Here is a 10,395-nt window from a genome sequence, read left to right as displayed (position 1 = left end):
CAAGCAGTGATAACACGTAATCAAGCATTTATCGCTCGTTTTCAGTTAAATCTCGGTGCAAGTTGTGTCAAGAAGTGATGAACATAATGTTTGCCGATGTTTCCAAGGTTCAATTGTTCAAGTTTTACTGTAAGCAGCATTTCAATCAGACTGGGTGTTGTGATGTAATTTTAAGGAAGGAAAGCGAAGCGTGAACTCAGTCTGTGAACCATTTGCCGAGTTAAATTTAACTCGTGGTTAAAAGTGACATTTCGAAAGTTATTTTCTATGTTCGAAAATCCCTGTGCTGTCGATCGGCCGGTTTTCGAGCCACGGTTGTCAAAATTTAACTTCTTGTCTGTCAGAAATCGATAACTTTCCGTCTGTCAAATTTTAACCAAAAGTTAAAATAATCCACCAACTGGTTCAGAGCCTCAGTGTCCCATTCCGGCAGCATTGATCCAAGTGTAGTGTTGTGAAAAAATCTGTCTATCGTTCTATGAAGTGGCGATGCAGGCAAGAATCGAGTTAAGGTGATTCCTTGTAGAGTCTCGAATTTTCAATTACACAAATCATGGAAATCGGTACCTCATTTCACCTGAAATTGCTACTCCATGTATGCTGTAGTGCAGCAAACGTGGAGTAGCAATTTGAATGTTACACGTGCCGTAGAAGCTGATATTTGTGAATAAGGATGTCACAGTGATTCAACCTGGTCTATACAAGGTGTGGAGATATAACCCTCACGTATGTGTTAGTAGAGGGAATAAGGGAAACCAGGCATAACATTTAATAACGGCACAAAAGCATTTGTAAACAAACTTTCTAAGGCCCTTTACACGCGAACCAAAGTACGCCCACGCAAACCAATACCACTTTCGGAAGGGTGATAGTTGCCCCTATCCGATGATGTTGGTTTGCGTGAGCGTACTTTGGTTCGCGTGTAAAGGGCCTTAGAAAGTTTGTTCACAAATGCTTTTGTGCCATTATCAAATGTTATGCCTGAAACATTGCGGGATAGGCTGGTCACGACATCATAACACTCGAAAGCAAATTTGCTAAATATGAAGTACAGCAAATCCTTGCTATGTTTGCATAACGATTGCGTTTGACTGTATTCTTTTGTAAATTCTCCAGGAAATACCAGCTGGCGTTTTGTATTTTATGATAACTCCTCTCTTGAAAACGGGTACAAACTCACCTGCAGACTGCTTTTTCATGGTATACAGTTTGATAATACAATAAACAATAAATTATCTCAACATTCAGAGGAAGAACATTAATTTATTTTGGTTTCATACAAAATGTCTATAATCCTTATTAAATTTTCATTTTTTCGAGTGATCGGGTTACGGTTGTATATCAGCACGCGCGAGTTGCTCGAATTGGAATTGATCTTTTTGCTTAGTAGCACTGACTTATAATACCACGGTCAGTGGTCACGTGATTGTACTCGGTGGTGCTTTCTCAGCTAAAGTGAATTTTTCGTGAGATTCCAAACGAAAGTGTTGTAAAGTGATCAACATTTAGTGCGAATATCACGCGGTGGCTGCAAAATAACGTCACCAATACACACATCGTTGTGATAGTGCCCATAGAGATCTCCAAGCGCAATCTCACGAACACTAAAATCCAACATCCATATATAAAAATTAAGAAGAAGAAGATTCAAAAAGGTATCGCGATATCACTACTACTTAAAAAGGTAGCGCGCGGTCTCACGCACACTTTTGTGCATCTGGAGAACTCTATTGAGGAACGAACTGAACAGTGTGTCCCGAGCGGCAGTGTGAACTGAAAAGTGTCGAAAATCGCGTCCCGTTTGTTGGTCGCGAAAAATCGTCAAAGTGAAGTGAATTTGGAAAAGTGTCACTGAGCTCCGGTCAACTGACCGGCAGCTCCTCCACACCACCCTGAGTCCCTCCAGACCCAGGCGATGGAAGAATTCCTGAAACGATGCGGGGTGAAAATGAGATGGGCCAAACTATGGTTCTAGTGTTGCAGCGGGAAATTAACGATCCTGGGCAGAATCAGGAATCTCGTCTCGCAGATCCCTTCATCTTAGGAGCATCAGTTGAAGTGGCAATCGGTGTAAAGGAAGCCAAAACCGTGAAAGCTACCCGTGAAGGACGTGGATCACGATATCTTCTCCGCACTAATTCTAGAACGATCGTCGAAAAGCTGACCAAAATGACGGAACTCACCGATGGGTCAAAATTGAAATTCTCCTTCATCCTACGCTCAACACAATACAGGGAACCGTGTATGATCCGGACTGCACCAATACCGATGAGAAGAAAATTGAGGAAAATTTGAGGACGCAAGGTCAGTTCGACGTATTAAGAAGCGAGTTAACGGCAAACTGCAGAATACTCCTCTACTGGTTATTTCATTCCATGGGTCGGTCTTACCAAAATATGTGTACCTCAGTATGGTGCGAATCGCAGTACGCCCATATTATCCATCACCTATGATCTGCTTTAACTGCGGTGCTTACGGTCATCCTCGCAAATTTTGCAAACAAACCAGCGTCTGCATGCGATGCTCTCAACCTCTTCACTTGGCCGTCGGTGAGCAGTGTGATAATCCACCTCACTGTTTCCATTGCAGAAACGGGAATTCAGTCACGTCACGTGACTGCCCAAAATACAAGGAGGAGGAGGAGTCAATCAGTGTATTTCGTTTGCTGAAGCAAGACGCATATACGCTGAAGAAAACAAAAAGGAATCATTTTCTCGTATTATCCAAGAACAACTGAAGCAAGAACTAGCTGCCAAGGACCAACTGATAGCCAACCTACAGAAGCAAGTGAACGATTTAGCAAAGCAGGTTGCTTCATTAACTTCTGCGTTAAGATCTCGCACCCATAGCCATTCCCCAGCCCCACATCCACCACGCACAACCATCCAACCCAAATCATCAACACAGAACCCATCTTCCACACCAATTCATCACAAAAAAACCGATTCACGTCTGTCTAGGAAAGACAATGCCTTCATCCCGCCACCAGCTAACTGGAAAGATAACTGGAGTAATGATCGTGACCAAGGAATACGAACTCAGAGCAGAAGCGGAAAACGTTCTATTGAGATATCTCCAACCGACACAAACAACAATCGGGGTAAGCATCCATCAACCCAGCCTGACACACTGAGCAGTACGATTAGTATGGACGAATGGTGGACCAAGTACCTACCAAAAAATCAACATTGACCCTCCTTATGATTGAATCCGCGACAAAAATGGACATGAGAATGGCCGAACAACACCCATCAATCAGCACACGTATAGACCCCGGCAATATCGACATGGAATATAACTCAGGACAACGTTTGAATACAACGCTCGATTCCAACAATCAACGAGAAATGCGGTTCGAAGACGGGGAAATTGTAGTACCCCCTTCATTTCCAAAAAAAGGAAGCGAAGCTGGCAAGAGACCCGTTGATACCCAAACTTCCAGCTCGGCCGCCGTCGATTTGAAGCTGCAGCCTCTGCCATCCTCAACAGTCTCCAACTCCGTCGCCTACGATAATTTCCGCAAATTGTTGATTAACAGTGAACCATCATCCAGCAGGACAACAGCAACTAGAACTCTCGATTCGCCAAGCGTGAGGCCTTCCATGTCGACCTTGACCAGGGATGTTCCGGATTCTTCCGATGAGCCTCTGGCGGCAGTCCATGTGGCTCACCTAGAAAGCAGTCAAATCCCAATTCCTTCTCCACCAATCCAGGTCCCAGTAAAAATGCCGTGCCACCTAAGCAAAACGGAGACATCTTTATCGGAAACGACGAAGCCTGTTCAAGCTCTTTCAGTCCGTCCTACAGACACCTTCGACGAGAGGAGGGTGATCGTGTAGTAACGTCCCCCTCCCAACACTGGCACTGGGAGTGGATGTTCGGGGAGACAGGAATGGAGTAAGTCAAGAGTGCCTTGCATCTATTCAATCATTCCGGAAACCAGTCGAGTTGAACTACAACAGCAGCAACGCCCGGAAAGAAAAACAACGCAAGCCATCAAGCAGTCCAGTTCCACCAAAGTCACCGGCTGCACCGCAATCTTTACCTCAAAAAGAGAACGCACGGTCGTCTTCGCAGTCTTCTGACGACACTGTGGTTTCCAACAACAAAGGACACAATATTCCACCCTCCTTTGCAATGCAGTGGAACATATGTGGCCTTCGTTCACACCAAAGTGAGCTGCAGATTCTGACCACGAAACATGAACCTGTCGTTATCTGCCTGCAAGAAACGAACGCTGATCATCACAGACTATCCACTGGATTCTTGGGAAATAGGTACCAGCTTCTATTGAGTCAATGCTCAGTCCATGGCAGACAAGGCGCTGGTTTGGCTATCAAGAGCGGAACTCCTTTTCATCAGATTCCAATACAAACCAACATCCAGGCAATTGCCGTTCAACTATACGCTCCGACTAAGATAACAGTCGTATCGGTCTATCTGCCACCTAAAGTCAAAAACTCTGCAAGATTATTTCGTGAATTGCTGTTCGGTGATCTAAACGCACACCACACAGCTTGGGGTAGTGGGTTATGCCCATCAGCTTCAGATGCGAGAAGAAGAGGTGACATGCTGGTGCTCAACGGTGGTTCTCATACTCGGATAGATCCCACCACCGTGACCTCTCAAGCTCTCGACGTCTCCGTTTGTTCCACATCGATAGCTGCCAAATTCAACTGGAGGATCCTACCGGATTGCTCCGATAGTAACCATCTCCCAATTTTGAACCGAAGCATCGAGCAAGGTGGATCTACGATAAAGCTGACTGGGACCTGTATGAAAATCTCACTAGCAGAACTCTGCGTCCGGGACAACCTCTGACGGTGGAGGAATTCTCCAGCAGGATCATTTCGGCGGCAGAAGCTAGCATCCCAAAAACTACTGGGAAGAAAGAACCGAAGGCTGTAGTATGGTGGAATACAGAGCTCAAAGCAGCAATAAAGGAAAGGCGTAAACGACTTCGTGCTCTTCGTCGGCTGAGCCCTGATGATCCACGAAAAATTCCAACGGGCATGACCAACGACGGCCAAAAAGTAGTGGACGCACTGGCCGATGAATACCAAAGGAAATTATCTGATGCAAACTACCCTGAAAAATTCCAGGAGAAGCATAAAGCAGACGCTCGTACTTTCGTCAAAACCCAGCGTCCAAACCTACACAAACCCTACAACGTAGATTTTTCGATGGAAGAACTGATGTGGGCTCTTGATCGTAGAGGAGGCTCCTCAACTGGTGCTGACAACATAAGCTACCTTCTGCTGCAACGGATACCATTCTCTGCCAAAACTGCCCTGTTAGAGCTCCTAAATAGGATTTGGGACAATGGCACGTTTCCGAAGCAGTGGGAGCTAGGTACAGTAATATCCATACCAAAGCCTGATGCGCACCGTAGCAAAACAGATGGCTACAGACCGATAACTCTTCTAAGCTGTTTCGGTAAACTGTTTGAAAGAATGGTGAACCGCCGCCTGATCACTGAACTGGAGAAGGTGTCGACACTCATCTAGCCAAGCTAGAATCTCTCATCAGTCTCGGTAACGATGAACACTTGGAAATAGTTTCCCTAGACATATCAAAAGCCGACGACACGACATGGAGATTGGAAAATATCTGGACGAATGATAAACATTATATCTAGCTTCCTTTCTGATAGGTACTTCCAAGTGGCTGCTAACGGAACCACCTCAAGCCTCAGAAAAGCGGAAAATGGGGTTCCGCAAGGATCCATACTGTCCGTGACCTTGTTTCTGGTGACCATGCAACCAATTTTCAATATAATGCCAAATCCAAGCTATTATACGCCTGTCATCTACAGCATCGAAAACGAACTTCCCCACGAGCGCATTCCAGTTTGTCATTAACCGTATAGAGTTTGCGAAAACAACACCCAAGATTTTGACAACTGAAGCCAGTGAGTGTTGATTTCGTTTCCTTCGCAGAAACCTACGTTGATGGCAACAGTTTTTTGGAAGTTTAATTTTGCGCCGGCGTCAATCTCAAAGCGGGTGAACAGTCCATTCATCACTTCGATTTGCTTAGCCGATGTTACGATTACGCTGATGTCATCCGCATACACTACCAGCAGATCGTTTCCACACGCTTGTTCGAGTCTACACACAAGAGGATGGAGGTACAGCACGAAGAGATGCATGGATAACGGGTCCCCTTGCCGTACGGAGCGTTGGATCTCGAGCGAACGAGAGAGATGCCCATTGATCAGCAGGCGAGATGTAGATCGGCTAGCAATACGCGAGAGTAGAGCGATGAGTTCTGGGTTGAATCCGAGCGAGCACATGGTATCGAATAGAAACGAGTGCCGGATCCGATCGAACGCATGATCTAGGTCAAAACTGACGAGCTTCCCTGCACGACGATGATGACGGAGACTGGCTATGCGATCTTTGAGGGCCAGAGTGGCTTGAAAAATGTTTCGCTCTGAGTTCGAACATTTCTGTCCGTTGCTCAAAACATTGTGGGTTCTCATCAGTCGCTCCAGTCTGATTTTGAGGATGCGGGAGAAGAGCTTATAGTCGCTGTTGAGAAGCGAGATCGGACGATACGATCGGGCCGTGTTGTCACTACCCTTTTTCTTTACCAGCACGATGATGCCTTCCACGGACGTAGCGGGCGAGTGCTTCATTTAGCAGCATATTAAGCTCTCGGTGGATGACATCGAACATACGGTGGTAAAACTCCCTCGGGATACCATCGTAGCCTGGAGACGTCTTCGGTGCGCTTGCTCTGATTGCATGCAAAATATCTTCCGTGGTAATCTCGCTTGTGCAGGTTTCATTCAGTGGCTGTTTTCGACATTCTCCCTTATTTCTTCCGAGTAGAGGGTCGAGAAGTAATTGACCATGTGCGTTTCGATCGCTTGTGGGTCGGCAATAGTTTCGTGCTGCTCTGTCTTCAGCTGCGTGATGATGGTTTTCCTCCTTCGCCTTTCCCCCAGTTGAAATATAGACATGGGTTCTCCCGCCACATGAGTTTCGTTGATTCGCATGAATGTTTGGGAGAAATTTCGTTGAAGCGCCAACATCTCGCCCTTCAGCCTGTTGATGGTGGTCAACATTTCTGGGTGCTGGTAATAGCCGTCATACGCTTGCCGTAGTTCCGTATAGAGATGTTGATGTTCGTTATGGAATTCTTCGAACACCAAACGAGATTTCCACTTGAAGAAGCTTTTTATTTTAGGCTTAGCGTATGTAAGCCACCATTGAATCCACGAACCATAATTTCTGCGTTGCCGCGTCCAAAATTGCCACTGGTTTTGGAACTCCGCAACGTTTTCGTCGGTCAGAAGGTGAGGCCGAAGAGACCAGAACCCACGGCCAGGCTCCTGTCCAAGATGGGGAAGGCAAATTCGGAGTGTCAACGCTTTGTGGTCGGTGAATGAGCACACGTGCGTGTGTGCTGCTCGAAGATGTTGTCGCAGTTCACCGCTCACGTTGATGCGATCGAGACGTGATTGTGCGTGAATCCTGTCTCGCGTGGACACAGTTTTTCCCACACGTCGTGAAGCTGCAATTGTTGCACAGCTGATCTAAGGGCAGGGCTCATGTTCGGGCTACTCGAATCACATGCACGAAGTACGCAATTGAAATCGCCGGCCAGTAAGCAAGCGTTCCATTGAAGAAATCCTCCCGAGTTGCACGTTGTGAGGAGCCGGAGGGAGCGTAGATATTACAAATCGTCGTGTCTTGTACTCTCAGAGCAAGCAGTCGAACATCCAGACTTTTCTCAACGTGAGAGACCTGGATATGTTCCTTCAGTACAATCGCCGTTCCTCTTCTCGTGTGGTCCACATTTGAGAAAACGACGAAGCCAGGCAAGGAGAGCTGTTCGTTTTCTACTTCTTGCAGACACACAATATCGAGGCTTTGGCTATTGATGAAGTTCCGTAGCGCGTTTAGTTTTGTTGGACTAGTGATGGTGCCGATGTTGATCGACGAGATATTATACGACGTGAGAGCCATTTATGGGTGGGAATCCTCATCCTTCTCCATATCACCGTCGTCCCGACGAGGTTTTTTGCCCACTGGACGTTCTCTGCTTCGTCTACTGCTCGTGGATGTGGAGGATTCATCGGTTTCGTTCCCGTTGCCGCTTTTGCCCCGCGATCGCGGTGTATTTTCTGGTTTTTTAAATACATCGACCAACGATACGACAACTTGCGGTGGATTTAGGAATGATGGCAACGAATTGGGTGTTCGTTGTGTTTGTGGGCATAACGACACAGCACCTACTGTAGGCAGGCTGTTTGCGTTTGTTTTCGAGCCTGAGGATTCACCCTGGCTCGTGCGTTTCGGCAGTTCGGGAAAAACGTCCAACGATACCGCTGGTGGAGCGGTGGATTTTTGACCGAACGGTTTCGTGCTTGGCGGTTTCGCACCAGCTGGGTTTATCGGTTGATGACCGGTTGTTGACCTATAACTCTGTCCAGTTTGCTTCGTCACGTTTGCGTAGCTTTTCTGAAACAGTAGTTTCCTGTTCTGGACACATGATATGCCAGTGTGTGCGTGCTCTTTGCAGTGCCGGCAGGATTGGAGCTGCCCCTTGTACACCACGAACGCTTGCTCTCCGTCGATGATGACCCACGAGTCGATGTTCCGCTGCACTAACATACGGACAGACCATATACCGAGCGGTATGCCTTCGCATTCGTTGTTTTCACTCCATGATACCTCGCGAATCGAGATTACTTCGCCGAACGCGCTTAGGAATTGTACGACCTTCTCTTCAGACACACCTTCGGGGAGGTCGTAAACCTTCACCTCAACACTACAACGTCAACAACTTTTTGTGCAAGCGCCAAGTCACTGACTTTGATAAACGCACATGCTCCACCTCTGTGGCACTGTAGTCTTTTGATATCTTCCCTTTTCAAACCGAGAACCGACCGACAAAATCCATAAAGTTTTTCGACCGATGGCTTGATGGTGAAGTTCGAATAATCGATTTTAAAAGTGTTTTCTCGCCTCATCGCGGAACACTTTACCACGCGACGCGGCACACCGAAGTAGACAAATATCCAACCGTAAATGCTTCACAAACGTCTGCACTTCTCAGAAGCTGAGCGATAACTACCACCACTCACACACACAAGTTTTCACTGATGGTTCTAAAGATGGAAACTCCCCTGGTGCTGGAGTGGTTATAAGTAGCGATCAATTTAGTTACTGTTTACCAGGTATTTGCAGCGTCTTCTCTGCAGAAGCATTTGCCCTTAACGCTGCTGCATCAAAGTTGCATAAACAGTAAAACACAATCGTACTGACGGATTCTGCTAGTTGTCTCGATGCCCTACGGAGTGGTCGATCTAAACATCCATGGATACAATCTGTAGAAAAATCCGTAGAAGGTCGAAACGTCACATTCAGTTGGATTCCAGGGCACTCCGGCATTACCGGAAACGAACAAGCAGACAACCTTACTCAACAAGGACGAAATGAAGCTGAACTCGACATCCCAATACCATCTCAAGACGACATACATGCTATCAAAAGGAACATTTGGGCTGCCTGGGAATCCGAATGGCACCACAGCCAAGCTCAACTGAGGCAAATCAAACACACATCAGGGAAGTATCCGGATCGCAAATGTGCTTCCGGACACACTCGACTCTTTATTATTTTAGCACAGCATTTACTTCCAAATTAATCAAAAAAATGTCAAATAATTTGGATATTTTCAAGAGACATCATTATGAAGTTGATGTTTGATGATTGATGATGGGACTTGACTATCGAGTAGCGATTTCGAGCCCATTTACAGTCAAATCCGAGCCAGTTTCTGATTGGTCGATTTGAGAGGTAGCACTCGTGGAATAAAAAGGACAAAGGGATCGCATTAATCTGGCTGGCAGTGATGCTGGAATCAATGTTGACGTCAATGGCGTTGTTAATTGTTTATATTGGTGAAAGGAAAGTTGAAAAGTTGAGTGCAGTGCGTGTATTAAGCGATGGATATTGTTGTCTTTATTGTGTTGAGCAAAAATGATTAACCAAACTGCGGAAGAAAATAGAAAAAATATTTTACATTCCTAACATCATTGGTCAATTCCGTCAAACACCACGCACAACTTTTCGATGGGAATTCTTCAAAAACATTAAGAAGAATGAGAAGCTCGATTGTCAAGTCCCGTCCCGGGTTTTTATCTTTGATTAAGATAAGAAAGTGACAGCGATGCCAGAGGATAGTCTGTGATGAACACTTGAAAAGTATGGTGATTTTCAAAAACGTTTTTGACCTGATATTTACGAATAAATCCTCATACTGGTTATACCCTAGGTCTGGCGAAGACAAGTCATAGTCACCCCTTGGTTACAGACTAACAGACATAACACTCTTCGCAAATAAGTTTTTAGTGCTTGCATTTGTCATGGTGGCGCCACG

Source organism: Ochlerotatus camptorhynchus, unplaced genomic scaffold (assembly GCF_037179485.1).
Source record: "Ochlerotatus camptorhynchus isolate MF236.1 unplaced genomic scaffold, CSIRO-AGI_Acam_v1.1 ptg000124l, whole genome shotgun sequence".
NCBI lineage: Eukaryota > Metazoa > Arthropoda > Insecta > Diptera > Culicidae > Ochlerotatus > Ochlerotatus camptorhynchus.
The sequence above is the reverse complement of the archived record's forward strand: the minus strand, read 5'-3'. Positions refer to the sequence as shown.